The 27,087-nt window shown below is 42.8% G+C and overlaps 1 long non-coding RNA gene across 1 annotated transcript; it reads right to left on the minus strand.

Annotated features, from left to right (window-relative positions):
* Positions 1 to 7,006: 7,006 nt before the first annotated feature.
* On the minus strand, positions 7,007 to 9,973 carry LOC119867143. The gene is made up of 3 exons (XR_005382561.1): positions 9,601 to 9,973; positions 8,676 to 8,784; positions 7,007 to 8,353 (listed from the first exon to the last, which is right to left on the minus strand). It is a non-coding gene; the product is annotated as an uncharacterized LOC119867143 (long non-coding RNA).
* Positions 9,974 to 27,087: the final 17,114 nt, after the last annotated feature.

A 27,087-nucleotide genomic window follows, 5' to 3' on the forward strand; every position in this document is an offset into this window, starting at 1 on the left:
ATTGCTGCCAAAAGAAAAGATTCTTTCTTTTCTAAGTGGGGACAAACGCTAGATAGCAGGACCACATGTATGGGGATAAGTACATAGGGAAGATGTGTAGAACAGAGAATGGTGTTCTCCAGTCTCATTTAGATTTTTCAGCCTTGAGGAAATCTCACTGATACAAGAGCCAATCTCTCCATAGCTAATTTGAGGAGTAGGGGATGGGAGGCAGTAAAGACAGAACACCAGTGTGTCATTCCGTCCGTAGTTCTTGGAGAGCATGGTAAAATAACACCTCATAAACTGTTACTGGGAGGAAGTAAGGGAAATTGATATAAACTTTCTAGGGAGAATTTTGGCACCGTGTTTCTTTCAAAAGCCTTAAAATGTTCATCCTCTTTCATCAAGTAATTTTATTTACAGGAATTTATCTTGAAGAAATAACTATATTTTTACAAATACTTAGAAAATCTTTTCTGCAGTGTTCTTTAGAATAATGGAAAATAACACAAATGTTCAACAACACAGAATTGGTTGAATTCATAATGCTAAATCTATGTGTTAGAATATGAGGTGGCCATTAAAAATTATATTCAAAGATTGGAAAACGTGAATAATTTTTAGATTAAGTGATGAGTAGATGAAGTTCATTTTGACATTCTATATACTTTGGGGTATGGTTGAAAATCTCCATAATAAAAATAAAAATCTCTCGGTTCTCAAAGAATGTATACATCAACATAAGATACGTACAAAGCATTATTAAGAGGAAATGGCAGATTTTCAAAGAGTATGTGTACATTTATGGTAGGATTCCATAGTATTCCAGTTTTGTAAAACAAACCTGATACACACACACATACACACATATATACATACACATATAAACATCATTATTATATTTTTATATTATGTTATATGTATATATATATTAACAGTGGCTGTCCTTGGGTTGTACAAATGTAGAAACTGCCGGGTGCTGGACTGGCTCAGTCAGTAGAGCATGAAACTCTAGATCTTATGGTTGTGAGTTTGAGCCACACGTTGGGGGTAGAGATCACTTAAAGATAAAATCTTCAAAAGTAAATAAATAAAAATTTTGAAAAACATAGGAACTGTAGAATATTCTTTTTATACTTCATTTCTTAAAACATTCATTCAGTAAGCATGCATTACTTTTATAATCAGCAAAAATAATAATTCAATATTAAAGGGAGGAAAATCTTTTAAGAGAAGGGAGGATAGTCAGAATCACAAGGTCTGGTCCTGGCCCATGACTTACCAGCTGCATGAGCTGGAGAAAGATTTGTAACCTTCCTAGGCCTCAGTTTTGTATTCATAAAAAAAAAAAATTACCTACTTTATGTGGTTTATGTGAAGATTAAACATGATGCTGAAAAAGCTTTGAACGTGATATCTGATGGAGAGTAAGGGCTCAGTAAATGTTATCTTAATAAAACTCAAGCCTGACATCTGCTGTGGTCATGATAGCATAACTCAGAGCTGATTAGACTTCCTGCAATAAATAACTAGAAAACCGAACAGAATCAGGCAACAGGAATGCAAAACTTTGATTCCAGAGAGAAGGAAAACAAACTTGGTGAAACTTCTGATTTCCTTGGGTTTCTGGACTATATTACTGGTTGGGGAGTGGGTTGCAAACAGAGCATGGCAGCCTCACTGAAATGAAGAGGCAAGTATAGGTCAGAGTTTGGGAAGGTTGAGGCAACTGGAATGTGTGGGGCAAGTTACCTGAAATAAAGAAGGTATTCAGGAAAAGGACTATGGAAGTGTTTCTAGGAACCCTGTGAGTATTTGGGTAAATAGCGGGCTGTATGTGGATATGGCAAGACTGCATAGACTAGACACATAAAAACATGGCCAGAGAACAAAAAACTACCAGGGACTTGCAAACTGAACAATGACTGGAGTTTGCAGGTTGAAGGACATACTAATTCCAACCAGCCAGATATTCTGTAGACTCCAAAAAGGCCACATCTTAGAAGTAAAGCAAAAGTGGTCCTAAAATGAAGCGTACATTAAACTCACACAAGAAAAGCTTGAGCATAAGCTTCATAAAGACTGATCTGCTAAAATAACCGCCTGCAAGTATAAAGCTCAACACTTTTTAAAGGAAAACAACATAATATAGGAAGTTAACAATGAGACACTCACAGTGTCCAGAATCCAACAAATAGATTATCAGACATGTGAGAACACATGAAAACATGATTTTTAGCCAGGAGTCAATAGAAACAGATCCAGAAGGGCGCCTAGGTGGCTCAGTCAGTTAAACATCTAACTCTTGATTTCGGCTCAGGGTCATTGGATTGAGCCCCACATCATGCTCTGCACTCAGCAGGGAGTCTGATGGAGATTTTCCTCCCTGCCCCTCCCCACACCTCCTGGATACACTCCCTCTCAATAAATAAATAAATAAATAAATAAATAAATAAATAAATCTTAAAAAAAAAAAAAAAAAACGAGAGAGAGAAAGAAGCAGATCCAGAAATGACAGACATGAAGAAATCAGCAGACAAGGACTTTTAATGGGGCTTTTGTAAATATATTTAAGATTTTAGGGGTGCCTGGGTGGGTCAGTGGTTGAGCATCTGCCTTTGGCTCAGGTCATGATCCCCAGGTCCTGGGATCCAGTCCTGCATCAGGCTCCCCATAGGGAGAGTCTCTGCCTGTGTCTGCCTCTCTCTGTCTCTCTCATAAATAAATACATAAAATCTTTAAAAGTAAATAAATAAATAGACTAAACACAAGAATTAAAAGCAAACAGTGTCATATTGGAAGAAGACAAGATTCACATAGGTTGTTTAAAATAAACACACTGTAAATGTAAAGACAAGAGTTTAAAAATAAAAGAATGAAATAAAATATGCCATCAGTGGACTTCAGGACAAGGACTATTACCAATGACAGAGAGACATCTCATTATGATAAAAGGGTCAATTCATCATAAAGACATAACAATTCTAAATGTGTATGCACTTAATAAGAGAATTTAAAAATACATAAAGTAAAAACCAGTAGAATTAAAAAGAAAAATAGACAAATCCACAATTAGCATTAGAAATTTTAATACTCTTCTCTCAATAATTGATAATTGGGTAAATAACCAGTAAGGTTATTGATTTGAAAACACCATCGATATGACCCAACTGGCATAGACACTATACTATACCAACAATGGCAGAATACCTATTCTTTTCAAGTACACACAGAATGTCTGTCAAGAGAGATCATATGCCAGGTTATAAGATGTCTCAATAAATTTAAAATGAATACTTGTTTGATAATGTAATTAAATGAGAAAACTATATCTGTAAAATCTCCAAATATCTGGAATTTAAACAAGACACTTCTAAGGAAACCATGGGTCAAGGAAGAAATTTGTAAGAGAAGTTAGCAAGTGTCTAAAGTGGAATGATAATGGGAATATAAAATATCAGAATTTGTGGGATTCAGTTACAGCAGTGCTTAGAGGGAAATTTACACCCTTAAATACTAATATGAGACACAAAGAAAATTCTAAAACCAGCATCTAAGCATTCCACCATAAGAAGCTAAAAAAAAGAAGAGGCACCTGGCTGGCTCAGTCAGAAGAGCGTGTGATTCTTGATCTCTGGGTCACAAGTTCTAAACTCACATGAGGTACAGAGATTACTTGAATAAATAAAACTTTTTAAAAAAGAAGCTAAAAAAAGATCAAAATGACCTCAAATTTAAATAGAAGCTAGGAAATAAAGATCAGAGAATAAACGAAATAAAATTGGACAAAAATAGAAAAATCAAGTGAAACAAAAGTTGATTTACCTGAAGGGTCAATACAATTGATAAACCTTTGGGTAGACTAAACAAGAGAAAAGGAAAGAGAACACAAGTTACCAGTATCAGAAATGCAAGAGAGGATATCACTATGGACTAAGAGAATTTATGACAATTTGCATGAAATTGAGTAATTCTTTAAAGGTATAAATAACAGATGTAGCAAGATATGGAGTATAATATTCAGAGCCTGGACTCTGGAGTCTGGCTGCTAAGATGTGAACCTGTGCTCTTTTACTCATCAACCATGTAAATTTGGGCAACTTCCTTAATTTCTCTGTTCCTCAATTTCTTCTGTAAAATTAGGATCGCGGGGTTTTGTGAAGATTAAATGAGTTATTTTGTAAAACCCTGTGTCTGGCAGGCAATATACGTGTTAGCTTTTGTCATTTCTTAAATCTTACATGCTTTTTCCTCATTGAGACTTGGAATTAGTTCTGATGGCTCAAATGAAAGGAAGGTAGAGATTTGGGGATAGTGTTAGAGCATTTTTTTGTTCTATAAGATGGCCTATTAGTGAATATAGCTAGAAAGTTCACAAACACAGTTCAAAAGTCTATTGGTAGTTTGTTTAAATTAAATATAGGAAATCAATCAACTTGAAAAAAGAAGAAACAAACCCTGATGAAACATAGTCCCCTTTGCTTTAAGCCTTCTGATCCCTGACATTATTCACTTCCCTATACAATTCGGAAAGAGATTTTAGAAGGTTGACCTCATGGTTTGTTGGGAGAGTTATGTTTGCTCAGCAAAGGGCAGCTAAAAGTAGCTGTTGGAAACAGGAGGGCTTCCTCGGTCAGTTGCCAGATGGGAGGAAATGCAACTTAGCTTCCTCAGTTTCCAATCAAGGATGAACAGTTTCTCGTCCTAGTTCTGAAACACTGGAAGCTTCTCGCTCATCCAACTTCATTCTTCCTACGTGCCTCCAGAGTCTGAGCTGTGCCTTGCATTCTCTCAGGTCACCACTGCGCAGTGGCCAGCCTGCTGCCATCCATCATACCAAGGACCCTGGCATGAGGCTCGGGGCTCTCAGCCAGCAAAGCCTGGCAGCCAATGACACCCTCCCGCTTCCCCTTAATGGTCATGCTGGCTTCTCCTTAGGGCCTTTGACGGCTGCCTGCTGAAGCCAGAGATAGTCTTGTCACAATGCCCTGCTCAGAAGGCTATTGTCCTCAGTTGCTTTGTTGGGACTGAGTCCCTACCAAATACTGGTGGGGTGGCAGTGCCTCAGGCAGACAGGTAAGCCAAGAAATTATCAGCCACAAAAGCATATGAACCCAAGCTGAATTCGAACATCTGTTTCCTATGTAACCCCCTTCAGAAAGCCTGGCATTGTTTGCTTGCAAAATCAGCTCCCAGCAATCCAAGAAAACAGAAGCCATCAGTGCCTGAGGAAAGCCAGGTCTTCTCAATGAGGAGTCCTTCTCCCTGAACCTTGGGGTCCTGAGGGATCTTAAAATTGCCAACATTTAAAGATCATGCAGACAGATATCGGAGCAAAGCCTATGATTCCTGATCTTCATGAGAAATTTGGAGTTCTCCAATGAGAGGAGAGAAGTAGGCAAGTACTTTCAACCCTTGAAGAATCTGGGAAGGGACTGACAAACACCTTAAGGCAAAGTATAGCAACTGAGATCGAGTTCAGACCTGTTGTTCTGGTGACTGTCCTGCAGCCGGAGATTCCTACCACCTCAGTGGCCAGGGCATGGACTTGGAGTTACTCAGGCTCTGGAATTTATGCTCTGGGCAAGTAATATAGTTTCTTGGAATTTTCAATGGTCAGATGGAAATAATAATGCTTTCTGGTATGGGTATATGGTATGGATTCAATGACCTAGCAGCACTCATGAAGCATATGAGAAACTACCAAGTTATAATGAAAGCACATTTTAGACCAAATCCTGTTGCACATACAGACACTATTGAATAAAATACTCACTAGCCAGCAGACACAACACAACTTATACAACTGTTCAGGGAGCCTAAGTACTAGATTTCGGCCCCTTTAGGTGCTTTCCTCAGACTCCACATGAGACGTTCTTTCAAGGTAGGCTGCTTCTAGTGGGCATCATACAATCAGAAATCCTCATAAATCAATGACTCCTCATGGAACTGGTTAGTGACAAGCCTCAAGCACCATCACTAAAGATTCAGGCCTTGCCAGATTTTTATATCTTGTTCATGTAAAGATAGAGAAGACCTCTACAGAATTTTTTAGCCTTGAATGCCTTTTAACTTCACCACTGAAGGCCCATTTCTAACATCAGTCATGCTATTAAAGCATCACTAGTTTCCCAATAGAATCCCATTTCTGACACTAAAATATATTTACTGGAAACCTACTGGTTATTGACTGAAGTGTGTGAACACAAACAGTGACTCCGGAGTGGGGTGCTTTCTTTTTTAAGAGATTTTATTCATTCATTCATTCATGAGAGACACACAGAGAGAGGCAGAGGGAGAAGCAGGCTCCCCACAAGGAGCCCGATGCGGGACTTGGTCCCAGGACCCCAGGATCATAACCCCAGTGAAAGGCAGACGCTCAACCGCTGAGCCACCCAGGCGTCCCGAGTGGAGTGCTTTCTGATGGAATGGGTTGCCTGTTCCAGGGTTTCAGCTTAACCTAACAAACACACATGTTTTAAAATAAATCACAGACCCTAGAATACCTGTGCACAAAAAGGTTCACAGGATGAACTCAACACCATCTGGGATCTGACCGTCAGTTTCCTGGGCCCAAAATTTGATTTTGTCTTCACACCACAAAAGGAAAGGTCAAATTATTCAAGCTTATGGAGCCTGGTTATAAAACCAGAGAGCCAAATTATTTGTTCACAGTGAGATCACAAACTGTTACGCAGCTTTGATATTGATGGCATAAACAAATTTTCTCCTTGAACACTACTTTAAGGGGAAGTTATCATCACAAAGTTGCTTGTGAACCAACTATGATCTCTGTTCAGCCCGCAGTTAGCTGAGCTGCAACAGGTGTAGACCTGCCAGAAGTACCTGAGTCCATAAGCCAGTGTACTTTTTCTCCTTACCTGTGTCCAAATGGGCATTGCTAATTGCTGACTTTTGGGGTTCCTTGCTCCATTTTTCTTTTGTTCACACAATAGGTCACAATTCAGGCCACGATATAATTCATTCTGTTTTTACTTACCAAATTACCAATGTATTATAGTTCCAACTTCCTAGAAATATCCATTTTTTCATTTTTTAAAATATTTTATTTATTCATTCATTTGAGAAAGAGAGTGCTGTGTGAGTAGGGGAGGAGCAGAGGGAGAAAAATTAGCAGACTCTGAGTTGAGCATAGAGTCTGACATGTAGTTTGATCCTGAGCCGAAATGAAGAGTTGGATGCTCAACCAACTGAGCCACCTAGGTATCCCTCCATTTTTTCTTTTTTTTTTTTCCATTTTTTCTTTATTGAAACTTGGAGTATAATCAAATTCTTCCATCACCCTTTGACAGGAAGATGGCTTTGAATGTTGGTTATGCCAACTGAAATTTCAGAGGATTCATTAGGCAGTGTTCTTTTCATTATAAGCAAAGGAAAACCCAGTTCAAAATTTGTTGGTTTATGTAATTTCAAAGTTTCTGGCACAGCTGGATCCAAGGATTCAAACAATGTCATCAACGCATTTTCGGATCAGTTCTGCTGCATATTGACTTCATTTTCAAGCAGGCTCTCCTCAAGTGATGGCTTCTAACAGGCTCCAGGCACACATCTTTTCAGTTTCAAGTCCGGCTGAATAAAAGCTTCTCTTTCTCTCAATAGTTCACTAAAAAACTCTTACAATTAAACTGCATTGGCCTGGCTTGGGTTAGGTGCCCATTGCTGAGCCATGGTGTTTAGGGAGACAGAATGCATTTATTATCTAGATCTTGGTTACATGACTGCTCCAGAGAACCAGTTTTTGTGCATGATCAGAGTAAGTGTATCATGATGATGCTGTTACCAGAAGAAGAGGGGTGGATTCCAGGTAGGCAAAACCCAACAGATTTTCACTGAAGAAGCAACCAGATTTGTCTTCTCTCCAATTTTTAAGGGGTTTATTTTCCTTTGTGCTATGTATACCCCAAAATTAGGTAGAATGGAGGACATTCTGCCATCCAGGACTTTAGTCTGGTGCGGAGAATGTACACAACTGACCACAGCAAACACAAACAAACAAACAAACGAGGCAAGCATCCTATGAACAGTATAGAGGGCAAATGGGAAATCTGTAAGTTTAAAGGAAAGAGGATTATTATGGTTTCAAAAGATAAAGGACGGTTTCATGGCAGAGGTGGCACTTAAGCCCTGTAAGATAGGTAGGATTTTCATAAATGGAGACAGAGAGAGGGACTGACACTGTCTGGGGTGGGGGGAAGGTACTACACACTGGAAAGAGCATCATGGGTGCCTCTTTTGTGTCCAACGGATGCTTCCGATTGCGTGTAAAAGATGCAGTAAAGGTCCATGCGATGTCAGGTTGAACAGCAGATATTATGGTGGGTTTGGACAGCTTATCCAGGAGGAATGTGCTCTGCAGAGGATAAAGTTGGGTGAGTCTCAGGCAATGTGAAGCTGTCCCGTGCCTTCTATTTCGGTGCTTCTGGAAGTGTGGTCTGGGATGCTTTTCGAAACATGCAGATTTCTGCGCTGATCCCAGACCTGACAGAATCACAATTTCAGAGGGAGTAGGTCCTTCAGGTTTTTGTCTGGGGCTGAGCCTGAGGGCATTGTGGGATGTCCCCCAAGCCTACCTTCAGCCTTGCCTACCATTCTGACAGGAATGCCCACTTCAGTCACGTTACAATCATAACATCATAGCCCTTCCAGACAAAGATTCCTCTGCCCTGCCCTACCTTTATGGCTCCAGCTGGAATCAGACACCAGGTGTCACAGCCTTCGGGCTGAGAAGGGCAAGGCTGGCCCGGGATCCAGAAAGGGGGCAGGGTACACACCTCTCTTGACCTTAAGGAAGAAAGCAAGAGCCTTATCAGATCCACAGGATTGGCCAAGTAGTTCTTGCTGTGACTGCTCTCTATGGACACACGGGTACAGACCAAGAAGAGAGGGTTTCAGGTTTTATTTGGAAAAACCCAGACTGCATGATGACAGTCCGCACTTAATCCCCAAGGGCAGTGAGTACTAACAGGCACAAGATGCGATCGGTGGCCTCTTATCCTTTGTAGTAGTGGGCAGGTTTATACCGCCGGTAAATAAACACTTCCATTTAGCACACATTGCCAATGGCTTACTTTTTTTTTTTGCTTGCCACTGCACTCTGCACGGTGTAGCCTGAACGCTGTTATTCTAAATCGAAGGCTGTTTCCTCTGAGGAAGAAAGCCTGAGCATGCTGGTGGGCCTCTACAGCAGCCTTTCTGAGCTCATGGTCTTCTGCATTCCTTGGGAATTGTGTCGGCATTTTTGAGAAGGCTAAGAGTAGACTGTGCTGTTCATATTCTTCATTATTAAATTAAATAATTGGCTCACTTGAAACTTGCAAAAAGGTCTACTGGAAATGGAAGAGATAAGCTGAAGGGCAGACAGACGCAGGTGGGCCTTTTCTTCTCTGCTTTTTAGTACAGATGTCTCTTGCCTGAGTACCTGGGACACCCAGGTCCAGGGATCCTGGCTGCTGTGCGCTCTACAGTTCTCAACCTATCCATTGCCTCCACTTCCCTCTTCGAGGGAAGCAGAGCTACCTGGAGCTACAGCAGAGCTACCTGGAGGCCCTTTCTCAAGCTCAAAATCAGAAGGAGGGCACATAGGGGGCTGCTCCCTACCTGCAGGGCTCAGGGGATTCGCCAGTGAGGACGCCTTTCCAGCCCTGGTCTGTGCCTCCTTTGTACCCCAGTGTCCTCTGGGGCCTCAGGCTCTTGCTACTCTTAAGGCAGGCAAACTCAGGTGTGGCTTACAAAAGACAGTATCTGAGAGAGAAAAGAAAAAAAAAAAAAAAAGACAGTAGCTGAGCCCAGGAGCTCATTCTTCAATTAGTTGGTTCCTGTCAGCCCGGACACCAATTGTGTTCTTTCCCAAACTCTGCACACTTCCTCCTCCCCGTTTCATTTTGTTCTCAACTTTCAATCCCTTTGAGAGAGAAGTATGATTCTAATTCCTCCTATGTGACTCCTAGCATGGTGATGACTCTTCGCTTCCAGCTTCCGGACTCTGCTGCCACACATGACCTTTGGAATTTCGTGGCTCCCTGCCAGAAGCCCTGGTTCTTCCCAGCACTGTTTAAACACTGGAAAGTGGCAATGCCCTTTGCCTTTCTGACCTTTTCATCATCTGGCTCCAAGTTCCAAAGGGGATTTTACTGCCTGTCAGGTCAATAATTGTGCCCTGTGGCTGGAAGAAAAGACTTCCTAATGCATTCTTTTTGTGGATAGGGTTGCCAAAAATTTAAAGACAGGCAGTTGGGGAAAATTTCAAGGCTTGTTTTTACATCTTGAAAAGCCATAGCCCATAGTCTGGCAGTCAATGCCCTTCTCCATGTGGGCCAGCTTACCTTTGAGCTCTTCCTTCAATTGCTACTCCTGTCTTTTCTGCTTCTACTTTGCACTTTATCCAGTACCCTGGCCTCCTGGACTTTGCTTATGCTGTTATCTCTGCTGGCATCACCTTCCCCAAACTGTTTTCTATTTCTGCATGGTGCGATTCCCACCCATATTCTAGGTGTCAATGCCCGTTCCAGAAAGCTTCCCTAGATCTCTCCCCATCTGATTTACTCTCCCCCCACCAGCCCTTGCCTTCCCAACCTATTTCAAGACATAGCCAAATTGACACAGCTATATTGAGATATAATTCACATACCATTCAAATTCATCCATTTAAAAATGTACAGTTCAATGGCTTTCAGCACAGTCACAGAGTTGTACAACCATCCCACAATCAATTTTAGAATATTTTCTTCATTCCACAACCCAATTCCGTACTCTCTAGCCATCAATCTGCTGCCACCAATCTTCTCCAGCCCTAAGCAACCACCAATCTAATTTCTATCTCTATAGATTTGCCTATTCAGGACATTTCATATAAATGAAATAATAAATAAATAAATAAATAAATAAATAAATAAATAAATAAATGAAATCACACTACATGTGGTCTTTAGAGACTGGCTTCTTTTACATAAGATAGTGTTTCCAAGGTTCATCCATGTTGTTACTTGTATCGGTAGTACTTCCTTCAAGAGGCACATTTTTTTTTTAAGATTTTATTTGTTTATTCATAGAGACACACAGAGAGAAAGGCAGAGACACAGGCAGAGGGAGAAGCAGGCTCCACGCAGGGAGCCCGACGTGGGACTCGATCCCAGGTCTCCGGGGTCACGCCACGGGCTGAAGGCAGGCGCCAAACCGCTGCACCACCAGGGCTGCCCCAAGAGGCACATTTTAAAAGCATTTATAACATCTCTGAAACAAGGATGCATCTTCAAAAAACAGTGATGTGTGTAGGTTAGTTAGCAGCAATTTTTCTTTTTTACTAATACTTAAAATAATGATACATCTGCCAATCAATGGCGTCACAGGGACGCCTGGGTGGCTCAGAGGTTGAGCATCTACCTTTGGCTTAGGTCGTGATCCCGGAGTCCTGGGATTGAGTCCCGCATCAGGCTCCTTTCCAGCCTGTGTCCAGCCTGCCTCTCTCTCTGTCTCTCATGAATAAATAAAATCTTTAAAAAAAAATCTTTATAAAAAATGGCATCACACTCAACAACATGTTATATTTATGTTTCTGCTTTACCTCCCATGGCAGTCAGCTTTGCAGCCAACTCATTTGTTTATGTGTCCATCTTATCTTGTAAACTGTAGGCTCCAGAAGGATAGCAACTGTCTCTTAATTATCTTTGTATACTTTAAAGGACCTAGCAGCACTTGGCTTTTAGGAAGTGCTCAGTAAATATGAAGAGTGTGTTCTATTCAGAGACCTATTCTTTAATGATAACATGGCAGAGCAGGAGAAAGGCACAAAATCTTCATGTACACAACAATCACATGCTTGTGATTGTTAAGTTTTTGGTGACTGTTAAGTTTTTGTGTGCCAGGTCCTATGTTCTAAGCAGACAGTGTTACAAAAATGATTAAGACCTGTTCCTTCTTCCGAGGAACTCCTGTTTTGGAAAGACATTTATATAAATGATTATACACCAAGGAGAATGGGTAAACGTGGTGTAGGGGCTACCAAATGCCATGAGACAGAGGTGGAAAAAGCTGCTTAGCAGGTGGCACCTGTCTTTAACACATAGGCTTTAAGAATAAGTCTGGGGCAGCCTGGGTGGCTCAGCGGTTTAGCCCCGCCTTCAGCCCAGGGCCTGATCCCGGAACCGGTTGTGTCCTAGGTAGGGCTCCCTGGGTGGAGCCTGCTTCTCCCTCTGCCTGTGTCTCTGCCTCTCTCTGTCTCTGTCTCTGCCTCTCTGTCTCTCGCTCTCTCTCTGTGTCTCTATGAATAAATAATAAATAAATCTTAAAAAAAAAAAAAGTGATAGTCCAGGGTTCTGAGGTTTATCTATGACCTTATGACCATGATATTGAGTTTTCCACGTCTCTATTTTTTATCTGTAAAATGAATGTAATGAAAGTATGTATCTCTCACAGTTACAAGAATCAAATGAAACAAAGTGTATAAAATATCTGATATATTTGTAAGCGCTCAAATTAATGATAGTCATTCTTGTGAATTTTTGATCATTCATTCTTGGGGGATTTTAGAAATTATTTAGCCAACCCTCCCCTGATGCATCTAATTTTATGCTTTAGAGTCCAAGGCACCTAGTGGCTTGCCGTCTACCTGGAGGAGGTGGAATGGGCTTCTAGGAGGGGGGATGTTAGAAGCATGAGACACTAAACTGGCCAAGAATTTTTGGCAAGATAGGCACTTTGGAGGTGAGTCTCTGGAGGCTTGTCCCTGCAGCCTAACCCCTTGGCCCTCTTTCTTTCTCCCCAGGGGCAGACACTTTATTTTAATGGAGCCTTCATATTCATGTATGTAAAATGTGCCCTATATTTGGACCAGCTCGTAGCAGGAGAGTCTCAGTCCAGTCTGGATATAAGCTCTAGTTCCTTCCTGGGTATTATTTTTCTCTTCTCAACTAACTGGACTACCAGGGGTGAAGTTTCTGCATTTTTGTTCCTCAAGTACCTACCTGGATGAGCAAAGAAGTTCTACTTAAGTTTTTACCTATTTTATTTTAAAAAATATTTTGTTTATTTGACAGAGACAGGGAGTCTGCACAAGCAAGGAGAGCGGCACACAGAGAGAGGGAGAAGCAGACTCCCCCCTGAGCAGGGAGCCCGAATTGGGGCTCAATCCCAGGACCCAGTATCATGACCTGAGATGAAGGCAGACATTTAACCAACTGAGCCACCCAGGTGCCCTTCTACTTAAGTTTTTAGTTGTTGTTGTTGTTGTTGTTGTTTTTAACTTTCCACTTTGAAATACTAGCAAGTATTTTTGAAAAGATTTTATTTATTCATGAGAGACACAGAGGCAGAAGGAGAAGCAGGCTCCCTGCGGGGAGCCTGATGTGGAACTTGATCCCAAGACTGAAGGATCAAGCCCTGAGCCAAAGGCAGATGCTCAACCCTGAGCCACCCACACATCCCTGAAATACTAACAAATATTTTTGAATTAAAGAATGAATGACTATATTTGGAATGAATTATGAATAAATGCATAAACAAATGGTTACAGGATTGTCTATAACAATTGGCTCCTCAAACAAATTACATGTATTTTCCAAGTAGAAAATCAGAAAAAAAAGCTGAAAGAATTATACTCCTTTATCAAAATTTTTTTCAGTTTTATGAATAATATATCACTATTCAATCAACAGAGCTAGAGTGATTGGGTTTTGATAGTTGGTTTCTTTTCTAATAGACATGGCACCGGGAAAACAATGTTTTATTTTTCTGCTAACTTGACAGACTGATAAAGCTGTTGATCCCGCGGCTACTAGTCTTTGTTTAAAAGAAGATACTGAAAGATGCAGAAGGTGAAGATGTAATTTTGGAAACTAAGTCTATGCTCTCCTCTCCCAATGGGTGGTAGAGGAACGGGTGGGAGTGCAGTTTCAGGACATTGGTCCCTTAAACCTGGGTCTGAGCACAGGAAGGCCCAGGTATATGCTACCAGAGGCGGGATTCTACTAAACAGAGGGCATGAGTATTAACTCGGTTAACAGAAAATGTGACAGAAAATCTAAACTAATGGTAGTTTAAGCAAGGTAAAGTTCATCTCATTCCCACATAAAACAGCTCCAGATGAAGATGCACCAGGGCAAGAATAGTCCTGATTCTAGGGGCTCTTGTGCCCAGATAGAAACCACAGTTGGATTACCAAGAAGGAAAGGAAAAAAGAATACAGGGATAGCAAGTAGCCATCTCTGCCATAAGACCATAAGGTCCCAATGCCTGCCCCTGAGTGTTAGGGTAGGTGTAGTTGGCGGATGAGGAGCTGGGGGCTAGTCAGCACATGGGCTGGTAACAGGCCCAGTAAAGTGCTGTCCTGGGAGTTAGTAGCTCCCCTCCCCTGCATAAGAATGGTTCACAGGGCTTTCCCCCACCCCTTGAAGGCTCCCACTCTCACCCTAGCATCTCTTCTGAAGGCAGCAGGCTTGTATCATCCCTCAACTTCACCCTTTGACCACTTTCCTTTGAGATTAGATTTAAAACTATGCTCAGGCGCTTGGTAAACATGCACTCATGGCTAAGTGATTGAACATCTCTGCATCTCATTTTCTGTACCTCTGAAATGTAAATAATCTATAATCATAGCACATAATAATAATAATTATCAGGCTCAACACAAAATACCTACTTAAAACAAATGTTAACTACTTTCCTAACCAAATGGATTATGTGTAAGTGGAAGCCCCAGTGAAATCAGTACTTTCTCGAGATATTCCAAACCTCACCCATACTCTAATTCAATTCTGATTTTGTTAATAATGCCAGAATTTATTGAGAGCATACTCTGTGCTAGGCACTAAGTGTTCCGTGTGTTTGAACCTCACGACAACGCTATGAACTAACCATTACAATATCCCCATTTTACAGAGAAAGGTTAAGGTGCCAAAGCTCTCCAAGCTAGGAAATAACAGAGCTAGACTATGGAACCAGTGGTAGCTGGCTTCAGGGCCTGTGATCTTAACTGCTAGTGATAAAACCTCCCTAGGAACTTTCTTCCCATCTTCTCATCAGTTGAAGATCTTAATGAAAGCTTTGTAAATTTAGCTGGGATCTGAACCTTTTGAAGGCCTCCACCCCTCTTGCCCTCCCAATCCTTTATCTTTGTAACTTTATCTCTTAGAAAAAATTGTTTGGCTCGAGTTAATGATCAGTTATTCAACAAGTATTTGTGTCAAGACTCAGTCTTCTTAAGAGTTCACGGTCTTATTGGAGAAATAAGAAATTAAAAGGCAATTATACCGTATAATTCAACAATTGTACTTCTGAGTTATATACCCAAAAGAATTGAAAGAGAACCATGTCCAATGTATATAGCAGCATTATTCACACTAGCCAGAGTGGAAACCACCCAAGTGTCCACTGATGGATGAGTAGATAAACAAAATGTGGTCTAGGCATACATGGAATATATTATTTAGCCTTAAAAAGAAAGTCTGACACATGCTACAGCATGGATGAATTTTTTTTAATATTTTATTTATTTATTCATGAGAGACACACACAGAGAGAGGCAGAGACACAGGCAGAGGGAGAAGTAGGCTCCTCACAGGGAGCCCGATGTGGGACTCGATCCCAGGACTGGGATTACGCCTTGAGCTGAAGGCAGATGCTCAACCGCTGAACCACCCAGGCATCCCAGCATGGATGAATCTTGAAGGAATTATTCTATGTGAAATAAGCCAGACACAAAAGGAGAAATAATGTGGTTCCACTTAGATGAAGTACCTAGAATAGTCAAATTCATAGGGATGAGGAATAGAATGGTGGTTGCTAAGGGTTGAGAGAAGGAGAGTGAGGAATTAGTGTTTAATGGCCACAGAGTTTAAGTTTGTGGAGATGGAGAAGTTCTGGAAAGAGTTGGTGGTGATGCTTGTACCAGCATGTGAATGTATTTATTTATTTTTTTTTAAATTTTTATTTATTTATGATAGTCACAGAGAGAGAGAGAGAGAGAGAGAGAGAGAGGCAGAGACACAGGCAGAGGGAGAAGCAGGCTCCATGCACTGGGAGCCCGATGTGGGATTCGATCCCGGGTCTCCAGGATCGCGCCCTAGGCCGAAGGCAGCGCCAAACCGCTGCGCCACCTAGGGATCCCATGTGAATGTATTTAAATCATATAACTCCACCCTTTAAAAAAGGCTAGAAGTGCTCAGAGGCTGCAGAGTAGGGCCAGGTAGCCTGGACAACTGTGCCTGGTCTTCTATCAGGTCCCTGATAGCACCTTTGCCTATCTCCTCAGTTCCTTTTCCTAGGGGGTCTCAAAGCCTTTCCTTCCCTTGGCCCTCAGCATTGGTCTGTGGGGAACTTTAGGGGCCCGGGAGGCTCCGTGCCAAGTAGCTTGTTACTGCAGGCTCAGGTGGGAATCCTAGACAGGGGCAAAGTGCTGAGGTTTGGAGCCTGTATTGCTCTTAGCTATCTGGGTGGATGAGGATAGTGATGAAGGATAGTTGGAAGAAAGGCAGGCAGGGACAAGGCCCAAGCCCCAGCCCCCCACCCTCCCACCTCCTATGCCCTAAGAGGAAACCACCCTTAAAAGGATTTTACACCACCCTGGAGGGAGCCCTCCACCCTTTCCCACGTGATACATGGGTGACAAAAACCTGATTGGATGACCGGTGCAGGGAGGGTCAATCAGATTTAAACAGTTGTCCACAAGCCCATAAAACCCCCTAGACTTAGAAAATCCAGTGGGAACCCCCTCGGGCCTCCTCCCTTTGCAGGAGCTTTCTACAATCACTTTACTATCGCTCAATAAACTGCTTTGCTGATCTACCTCTTCATTCCTTGAAGTTGCATGAGCAAGAACCACTGGCACCAAAGGAGAAGAAATCCTGCCACAATCCGGGACAGAATGAAGGAGGCAAGGAGAGACGGAGAGAATGGTAAAGATTGGAGAAAATTTGATAGAGAGGTTAGTTAACCTGAGGGAAATCACCCACAGAGAACACCCCAATTTCCCATCTGGGTGACTGGGTGGATGGGGGTGCCATGCCTGAGATATGGAATACAGGAGGGAGGATGTGTTTTTTGAGAGAGCGATGAGTTCTGTTTTCTACTTTGGGATATGAGGAGTTGAAGGTCCTTATATCCAAATAGCTGGTTAGCTTAAAGGAAACATCAGGTTTAACAAAGGTTCAGAAGGATATACTAGAAGAGCAGATTGAGATTGGGGGAAAAAAAGGAAAAAGAAAAGCGGTGTTCAGAAACCTATTCCAAAGAGAATATAGGACCAGGTGTACAGCTTGCATAATTTTGTGCAAGTCTGGTTTCTGATTTATATTTATTTTCAGCTGATAACCTACCCTCAGTGTGCTTTCTCTTGGTTCTTATTGGCGAAGTCACTGATTGGGATCCAGAACCAGGTATGTGTTCTTCCTGTGTGAAATCCAAGCCATCATTCCCAGGGCTTGCAAGGGGAGAGCCAGACCCTGTAGGTGTCAGTTTATAAAACTCACTCCTAATACTGTGCCATTGCTTTCTCTGTTTCTGAGCTTGACTTCCCTTCAAAAGCATTTTCACTGGGAAAATATTTCTGTTTAATTTGCTTTGTGTTCAGATTATGTTGAGCTCCCACTTTATACCTATTATCACTAGGGCTGCAATCTTCAGGCGCTACTTCTGGGAACACCACACTGGCCTCAGCCCAACTGCCTCTGCCAGCCCTCCCGGGCTTGTGGATGCAAACACATCAATCCACAAACTCATACCTGCCTCCTTCTGCCTGAACTTGGGACTGTCTCTCTCCATCTGCTAGCCTTCTTTTGACTTTTCCTTCTTTTGAGATCCAGGGCAGAAAACACTGAAGACAGACTTGGGATACTAAAGTTCTGGGCACTGTCCCATTGCTCATCAGTTTGTGGGACAAGAAAAACCCAGATCCAATCTTGTTTTTGTGTGCTATGTTGCAGTCTGCAGGGCTTTTCCATTCATGGTCTCGTAACTTCCTGGGCCTCAATTCATCTGTGAAATGGGGAAAAACATCTACTCATCTTTCCTACTCCACACATATATAAAGCTTGTGGCTGATAGGAGACATGAGAGCCTGTCGGAAATGACCAGATCTGATTTTTAAAGATACATATAGTATTAAACTTATAGCTCATGTTTCTGAAGCTCCTCAGTAGTTAATCTATTGTTCTTTTCTTCAGTGGATATGGCCCACTTCTATTCCAATGCTCTTTTTACACGAAGGATGTTAATTATAATGACACTCCATTTATCAAGTACTTACTAGTGGAGATACTAATTACGTTAAGAATCCCAATTCTCAGCCTTGAAAGCTGAGTACAAGTATGCCCATTTTACAGGTGAGGACATAGAGGCTCAGAGAGGTTAAAATAGCCAACTTTAATTGACAAAGTGAATAAGTGGTAGAGACAGGGTGGTAAACCATGTTTGATGTGAATCTGGATGGGGCTTCTGCCCTTAACCATTACAATTTCCTGACTCACCAGCTCTCCACTTTTCAAAGCGACTTCTTTTCCTCCTTCTCTCCCTCCTCCATCTCTTTCCTAAAAGCATCTTTACCCCCAGGCCTTGAAAGTGTCTATTTTGGAAACCACAAGTAAAAGAAATCTGGTCCGATGCTCTCCAGGAGCTTGGGGAAAGTCCTGAGTGTGGGGTGGGAAAGTGGGGGCGGTGGGAGGTAAGGGGGCTAACTGGCCAAAAGAAAACACATTTGACTGTTTGCTGCATCCCCTTGTCTTTACCTAGACAAGAGGTGGTAGGTCCATGGAACACAGCTTTGAGGAGAGGCTCCCTCCTCTTGTTTTCAGCCTCCCAGGCCCTGGACTCCTTCCTTTCAACAGTGATGTTTTCCACTCGAATCTTTGTACGGCTTGGGGGTTGGCCAGAGGAGGGAGGGATTGGGGGCCCAGCTGGAAAGGAGGCAGGGGAGAGGAGAAAGATTAAGAAAAGAAAAGCAGCTGGAACTCATCTCCTGGGGATGGGCCAAGAAGGAGTCCTAGGCCCTGGGAAATCTGCCCACCTCTTGTTCTGTGCTCCCCTCCCAGCTTCCTTTTCAGCCTGGACTCAAACCACTTGTGGCAGCTCCCCACAGCAGGCGCCACAGTAGACTAGCAAACACAGAGATCCCCGCTGGGATAGAAGACATACTTTCAAGCTGCAAGGAGCCCATTGCCAAAACTTAGAGATGTCCTTCCAAATGTCAACATTGCAAATCAGAAAAAAAAAAAAAAAATCTGTGTCTGCAGGACTCCAGTCAGTAGGATGGGGCGGCCAGCAAATATGTGGATATTTAGTGACAAAAGGCAAGAAAGGTACTGAACTTGATAGAAAGAGAATTTTAAAACTTCAGAGTTCCTGTAAGACTGGTCTTCAAAGGAGCTCAGCAGAGAGCAGGAGCCCATGTGTAGGGAAAGGAACCAGGAAATGAAGTTAACTGAACAAATATGGGGAGACTAAGAGTATCCTCTAAGGAGGGTCTTTTTTTTTTTTTTTTTTTTTTAAGAAGGGTCTTAAAGTCATCTCAGACTTGTGTTAAATTTAGAGAAAATTAGGTCATTCTGGAATCATCCTTGGACTGAGCATGAGGTCAGGAGAAACTATTTTAGAAAATAGATCATATCATGTCACTCTCCTGCTTAAAACCATGGGGGAAAAAATAAATCCCAAACTTCCTGCTGTGGCCTGCAGACTTCATGACAGACCCCTGCTGATGTTTCCCACCTCATTCCATCCACTAGGCTGTAGCCTTGCAGGCCTTAGGTCCAAACTCAAGGCCTTTGCATCTGCTATTCCCTTCGGCTAGAAAAATGTTCCTGGCCTCAGATTATCATAGTGCTTTTCAAATTACAGATCATGGCCAATTAATTAGTGGGTAATGCAATTAATTTGGTGGGTCATAACCAATTCTTAAAAAGAATTTAGAGGCACCCTGCTGGGTGACTCAGCAGGTTAAGCATCTGCCTTCTGCTCAAGTCATGATCCCTCGATCAGGTCCTGGGATCAAGCCCGGCATTGAGCTTCCCGCTTACGGGGAGCCTGCTTCTTCCTCTCCCCCTGCTCATGCTCTCTCTCTCTCTCTCTCCTTCTCTCTCGCTGTGTCAAATAAATAAAATCTTAAAAAAAAAAAGAGAGAAGACTTTAAATTTGATAGAAATATTAGGATGTCCCATGAAATAAGGATAAGTACTATGTTTATGAAACACACATGTATGTGTGCATGTGTATCCTGGATTATGATGTAAAATAAAATTCTCACTAATGGGTCTCAGTCCATAAGCTTTAATAGTCACTCACTTAGGAGTTGGTGATGGATAATTTAGGCTCCTCTCCTCCCAGTCAGGAGCACTTTTGATTTACTTTCTGATTTCTCTGTAGAGGCATTATTATGAATGTTCAATAGAAATGAATTGAGCCTGGTCTCAAAGATCATTAACTAGGTTTAAAGAGTTTTCATGCATCATACTTAAAAAATAGTAAAGTGTCTTATGTTTCCACATTGTATGCCCTTGTGCTACTCAGAGGAGAATGGCTGCATGTGGGATCCATGATTAAAAGTTCTGTGACAGGGTCACCTGGGGGGCTCAGTGGTTGAGCGTCTGCCTTCAGCTCAGGGCGTGATCCCCGGGGTCCTGGGATAGAGTCCTGCATCGGGCTCCCTGCATGGAGCCTGCTTCTCCCTCTGCCTGTGTCTCTGCCTCTCTCTTTCTCTGTCTCTCATGAATCAATAAATAAAATCTTTAAAAAAAAAAAAAAGAAAAGGTTCTGTGACAGATGCTGCTACTTACCCAACCCAGCAACCTTTCCCAAACTCCTATTCACTTGTCGTGTTTTACTACAGAGACTGAGAAAACTAAATATTCCACAGCTCCTTTGCAGCTAAGAATGGCCATATGACACAGATCTGGTCAAAGATACAAATAAAAGTCTGTTCAAATGTTGCTGAAAAATTTTTACTTTTCTAAGAAAAGAAGCTGTGGGTGGCATCGCCTCCATCTCTTCTTTCCTTCCTCCTCTGAATGAAGATGTGGTGCCTATAACTGTTTTAGGTCAGCAGCTGTCATCTTTTGATGATGAAGGAAGGCTCTAGAAAATCAGACAGGGGATCCCTGGGTGGCTCAGCGGTTTGGCCCCTGCCTTTGGCCCAGGGCGCGATCCTGGAGTCCTGGGATCAAGTCCCACGTCGGGCTCCCGGCATGGAGCCTGCTTCTCCCTCCTCCTGTGTCTCCACCTCTCTCTCTCTCTCTCTCTATGTCTATCATAAATGAATAAATAAATCTTTAAAAAAGAAAAAAGGAAAATCACCGGCATGCTGGCTCTAATTGGGAATTTTGCAAGCTCTGCTTGTGTCATATTTTCTCATGTCCCAATGGCTAAAGCCAAGCTCAGAGTTAATGTGGCAGTAGACTACACAAGGGTGTGGATACCAGAAAACGTGATTCCTTGGACCTATAAATATAGCAATCTGCCATTTCCTCGTCAAGGCACTTTATTTCCATACGTTGAAAAATTGTTGTATTATACTCATTTAATTAAAACAAGATGCTTGTCATCTCTAAAAAATTATTATAATAAATATGCAAATCTATGATGTCTGAAATGGAAATGGTACCTTTTTGGATGCAGTGTTGTGGTGCAGTGCACAACCTGCACAACTATACTTAGTGGCCCTGATAACTCTTATCAGTATAACTCTTAGTCCACTTTGTATGTGAGGGTTTCAATCTTTATGTCTTTGGTACTTCTTTATGTGTCTTTTGGTACTACTATCATGCCTGACATTTTATAAATATAGGTCTTCTGTCACTTTCTTCACATTCCATTTGCCCACCACAGGGCAGCCAAGGTTAACTTTTTAAGCAAAATAACAATAGCAACAAATACATTTTGAGCCCTTCTAATGTTCCAGGTCCTGTGCTAAGTAGCTCATTTAATCCTTACAGCAACCTTAGGAAGCAAGTATCTTTATTATTCCCATTTTATATGTGAGAAATTTGAGATTTAGGCATAGGTAGCCTGCGACAAATCACACAGCCAGTACAAGGCAGAATAAAACCAGAACTCAAGTCTGTTTGCCCCTGAAGCCCTCTGAGTCATAGTTCTCACAGTGAGATCTCTGGACCACCTGCATTGAAATCATGTCAAGTACTCGCTAAAATGCAGAGTCCTGAGCCATCTCCTAGACTTACTAAAGCCTGGACTTCTTAGCATGGTTTCTGAGGTTCTTCATAAGTTGGCCTTTGCCCACCCGTCTAACTTTATCTTGGTGGGTCCCTTCCACTGTCCTTGCCACCCCCTGTGCCAATGCACACACTGCAGATTTATACAGAGGTATCTGGCATACTTGGAGTGTGCTGGCCCCCTACCTTGGTACCCAAACGCACACAATACCTTCTTGGAATAATTCCACTTCCACCTCCTCCCACCTGCCCAGTCTAGTGAAACTCCTTTCATTCTTCAAGGAGTTTCTCATTCTTAATTCAAGTTTCTTAATCTCTGAGAAACCTTTCTGATTGCCCCTTACACAGATGGGATGCTGCTTCTTTCCAGCTTTCCTTGGGACTTCACAGATAGCTCTACTCCATGCTTACCAATAAGTTGGTTAATTTTTTCTTCTCGCATATCACTTGCTGCATCTGCAGTGGGGCATTTAGTAAATCTTTTTTTTTTTTTTTTTTTTTGCTGTTTTATTTTTGATGTGGGGCTGGATCCCAGGACCCTGGGATCATGACCGAGTGGAAGGCAGATGCTTAACTCACTGAGCCACCCAGGCGCCCCAATTTTTTTTCTTATAAGGAATTCTACGATCTTCTCTCTTAGCAACTTTCAAATATGCAACACGGTATTATTACCTATAACGATCACACTATATATTCACATTCTGATGATTTGCTTATTTTATAACTGGTAGTTTGTACCTTAGTAAGTCTTTTTTTTTTTTTCCTAATTTTCTATCAGTTACCTTTTTTTTTTTTTAAAGTTTTATTTATTTATGATAGTCACACAGAGAGAGAGAGAGAGGCAGAGACACAGGCAGAGGGAGAAGCAGGCTCCACGCACCGGGAGCCCGACGTGGGATTCAATCCTGGATCCCCAGGATCGCGCCCTGGGCCAAAGGCAGGCGCTAAACCGCTGCGCCACCCAGGGATCCCCTTAGTAAGTCTTAATAAATGTTTTTCAACAGTTGAATGCTTTAAAACAATATTTCTAATGTAAAAGTCATAATTTAATAAACTAGGTTTTATATCTCAGGTTATACTAAAAAAAACTTACAGTCACAAAGCAAGATAATTTTTAAAAAGCAGAAAATAGGAAGAACTAAAAGGTTGTTTTCTTGACTTTAAGGAAAATTCAGAATATTTTAAATACTAGTATTCAGAGCAAATATAGAATCAAGAATATTTACTTGTTCTTATTCTATTTTATTATAGAAAATTCAAATACACACAAGAGTAGAGAGACCAGCACATTGTTTGCTTGAGTACCTATCACCCAGTTCCAGTAGTTACCAACATTCTGCTGTTCTTCTTTCAAATGATGCCAATTCTAAAATACTTATTAATTCAAAAAGAGAGCTAAAAACAATTAGGTTAATTTAAAAATATCCTCGTGTGTGGTGTTGCAAAACCAGTCATGCTTTAAAAAGAATGACGTTAACAGCCACCATCTGGTCATTGGTGAACACCTAAAGGCAGGAATCAACACTTTTCTACTCCCAGCATTACTGGGGAGGTGGGAGAGGGAAGAGGACTGCCCTGGCCTGGGGGTGGGGCGGGGCGGGGCGGGGCTCAAACGCTCTGCCTTTGCTGCTCAAATGTATCAGTAGCTGGTTAAAAGCTAGGTAAGAAGAATTGGGCTAGAAGTTTCTTCGAAGGGAAATACATAAAGGTTTTGACTGGAACCCCAAATTCACAATGCACCTGTATTTAGACTTTAGATGCTATCTTTCAGAAACAGTCCAACTATAGTGTTTTATGAGTATATCTTAGGGATCAATTTATTTAATGTAAACATTTAGAATATTCCACAATTTTTGTGACTTCTATTGACACTTAGTAATCTTTAAAAAATATTTTATTTATTTATTCATGAAAGACACACAGAAAGAGAGAGGGGGGCAGAGATACAGGCAGAGGGAGAAGCAGGCTCCATGCCGGGAGCCTGATGTGGGACTCGATCCCGGATCTCCAGGACCATGCCCTGGGCCAAAGGCAGGTGCACAACTGCTGAGCCACCCAGGCTTCCCAGTATTTTTTTTTTTTTAATAGTATTCTGGGGTAACTGGGTGGCTCAGCCAGTTAGCTAGTTAAGCATCTGACTCGAGCTCAACTCAGGTCTTCATCTCAGGGTCGTGAGTTCAAGCCCCATGTTGGGCTCCATGATAGGCATGGAACCTACTTAAAAATAAATAAAATAAATTTAAAAAGTATTCTGGGAGCCTTAGCAAGTGGTCTGGGATGCTCTTGGCCACTGAAAGGTGGTGGAGGGGAGGATTCAGAAAAAGGTGAGGTCTTCAGTGTTGTCCCAGGTTTTCTTCATGAATGACTCCCATCTGAAGCTGATGGAAATAGTGCCAAGGTTACAGTTGGGCTCAAGAGCGGCAAAAAAGGAAAAAAGACAAAGAAGGCATTGGTAGCAGGGGATATCTGGTTGGAGAGGCAGCAAGAAAGAAACAACAGGAGAGAGATGGGGTGGACATACTGTGAGAAAAGGGAGGTACACCATGGTCTTGGGGGCCACAATAGGAAATCTGAACTTAGCTTTTTTTTTTTTTTTAAATTTTATTTATTCATTCATGAGAGACACACAGAGAGAAGTAGAGGGAGAAGCAGGCTCCCTGAGAGGAGCCCAGTGTGGGACTCCGGGGATCACACCCTGAACCAAAGGCAGACGCTCAACCACTGAGCCACTCAGGCGTCCCTGAATTTAGCTTTTATTTAATTCAAATGTGTTCACCTTTCTTAGGAGAAACCAAGGCACAAAAAGCCAGGATCCTAGTAATTATATCTGTAAAATCTTAAAAGCAAATCCCAGGATGCCTGCCTTAAGAGACTTCAAGTCAGATGCTCATCACAGGACAGACATATGGACAAGGGAATTCCTGTCCTACAGGAAATGGAAAACCCTGAGGCACCCATCTCTCCCCACCCTCCACAGAGCCCTCTTAGGTCCCAGACCAGGCTGTGTCTCCCATTTGGGCTGTCAGGCTTCACAGTAAGGAGGAACAATGAAAGAATTCACGGTTTCCTACCAACAGAGGAAGAAGCAGCCCTTAGGCAAAGCAAGGAATCCGAACTGCTGACTAGGTCCACCCTCCCTCCCTAGGATCCCAGGGGTGGGGGGTGGGGGTGGAGGAGGTTGGTGGTGTCCCGAAGAAAGAGTGGCCTTTGTGAAAAGTGCAGGTTCAGCTGGATGCTTGGAATGACTGCTCCCAACCGCTGGAAGTTCTCCTCCAGGAGGGGGCAGAGTGCACAATGAGAGGGGGTGAGGACTTGGTTGGTCATATTTAGAAGGCGTGTTGACCATGGCAATGACAGGCCAGCCATAGGGTGGAGAAAGACAACTAGGGTCCGGGAGAATAGCCAATAGAGAAGGCCTCTAGGGCAACTCCTTAATGAGCCCATTCATCCAGGGGAGTTAAAGGACAGGCAACTGTGTTGCCCAAGAAGCAGTTCCCACAGCTGGAGGTTAGGGAGCTAAACAATGTGCAGTCATGGTGGTTTCCTCTCCCCGTGGGTCACTGCACGGCGGCGTGTGCAGGAGAGGGTGTGCACTGACGGAGAGAATGCTTTGTCTCTTTTCAGCAGCAAGTGTGGGGAGCCCTGGCAATGGTAATAATTCAGGAGTACATTGCCCAGAAACCTAAAAATGTGCTTTTGTTACCAATATAATTATTGACATTTCAAAACTATTTGTGACTTGTACTGCCGAGTTTATTTGACTTGAAGCTGTGCAGGGCTCTCTCTAGTGAATCGACAACACATGGTAGGTTTTTGCAGTTTAACACCTTTACGTAATAGGCCGCATCCATTTTGATGTTTATGTATAAAGACAAACTACATGGAAATGTGCATGAGGCATGGAATTCCAAGACTTTAATGAATAGCAAACACAGGAAAAACTGCTTATTTAGGATGAATGACGTTCTTTGCCAACTGCCTGTTAAAGCATTTCAATTCCAACTCAGGAAGGAGGGAAGGAAGGGAGGAAACATCTTTTGGGTGCATTTAGCAGTGCATTCCTGCCTCCCACTGCGTGGCATCTCTGTAGAACTCCCTCCTTATCTTTGTTCTCCTACAGCCTCTTCCAACATTCTTCAGCTTACGGCTGGGCAGCGAGGCGTGAAGAAGGTGGAGTATCCAACCTGGGGTGCAGTATGAACCTGGCTCTCAAGTAGACTTGTCTTTGTTTTCTTTTAACGGATTTTGTTTATTTATTTGACAGCGTGAGAGCCAGGGCACAGGCCAGCAGGGGAGAGGCAGAGGGAGAGAGGGGAGAAGCAGGCTCCGCACTGAGCACGGGGCCTGACCTGGGGCTTGATCCCAGGGTCCTGGGATCAGGACCTGAGCTGAAGGCAGACGGTTAAGGGACAGAGCCCCCCGGGTGCCCCAGTAGACTTCTCTTCAGACTCCACTGCAGGCTGGATCCCCGCACACCCCCCGCCCCTTGAGGCTACTTCCTCTCCCACTCCTGGGCCTTGTCACCCGGCACAAGCCCACAAGCCGATCTCTTAATCAGAGATAAGCCTGACCATCAGGGGGTGGGGCTGGGGAGGGAAGCAGAGAGAAGGGCCATTTGGTTCCCGCTTCCCGGAAGGCCCTTGGGCGTCATCTCCAGCGGGGCTTGCACACGCAGTCACACCAGCGCGTGCATGTCACCGGGACCTTTACGCTGCACCGCAATCCTGTGGCTGCGACTGCTCTGGCATGTGTGCATTCAGAAGATGCTTTCCGAGCTTGGAAATGGAGAGAGAGGCCTCTCTTGGTTTCGGGGTCGCGAGCTAAGCGTCACCCAAGGCCCGAGGGAAACTCGCGGGGCGGCGCGCTCGGGGCCGGAGGGTGCCAGGTCCCATGCGGCGGCGGCCGCGCCACGGGGCCAGGGGCGAGAGCACGGGGC

The sequence above is a fragment of the Canis lupus genome, chromosome 32 (genome assembly GCF_011100685.1).
Source record: "Canis lupus familiaris isolate Mischka breed German Shepherd chromosome 32, alternate assembly UU_Cfam_GSD_1.0, whole genome shotgun sequence".
NCBI lineage: Eukaryota > Metazoa > Chordata > Mammalia > Carnivora > Canidae > Canis > Canis lupus.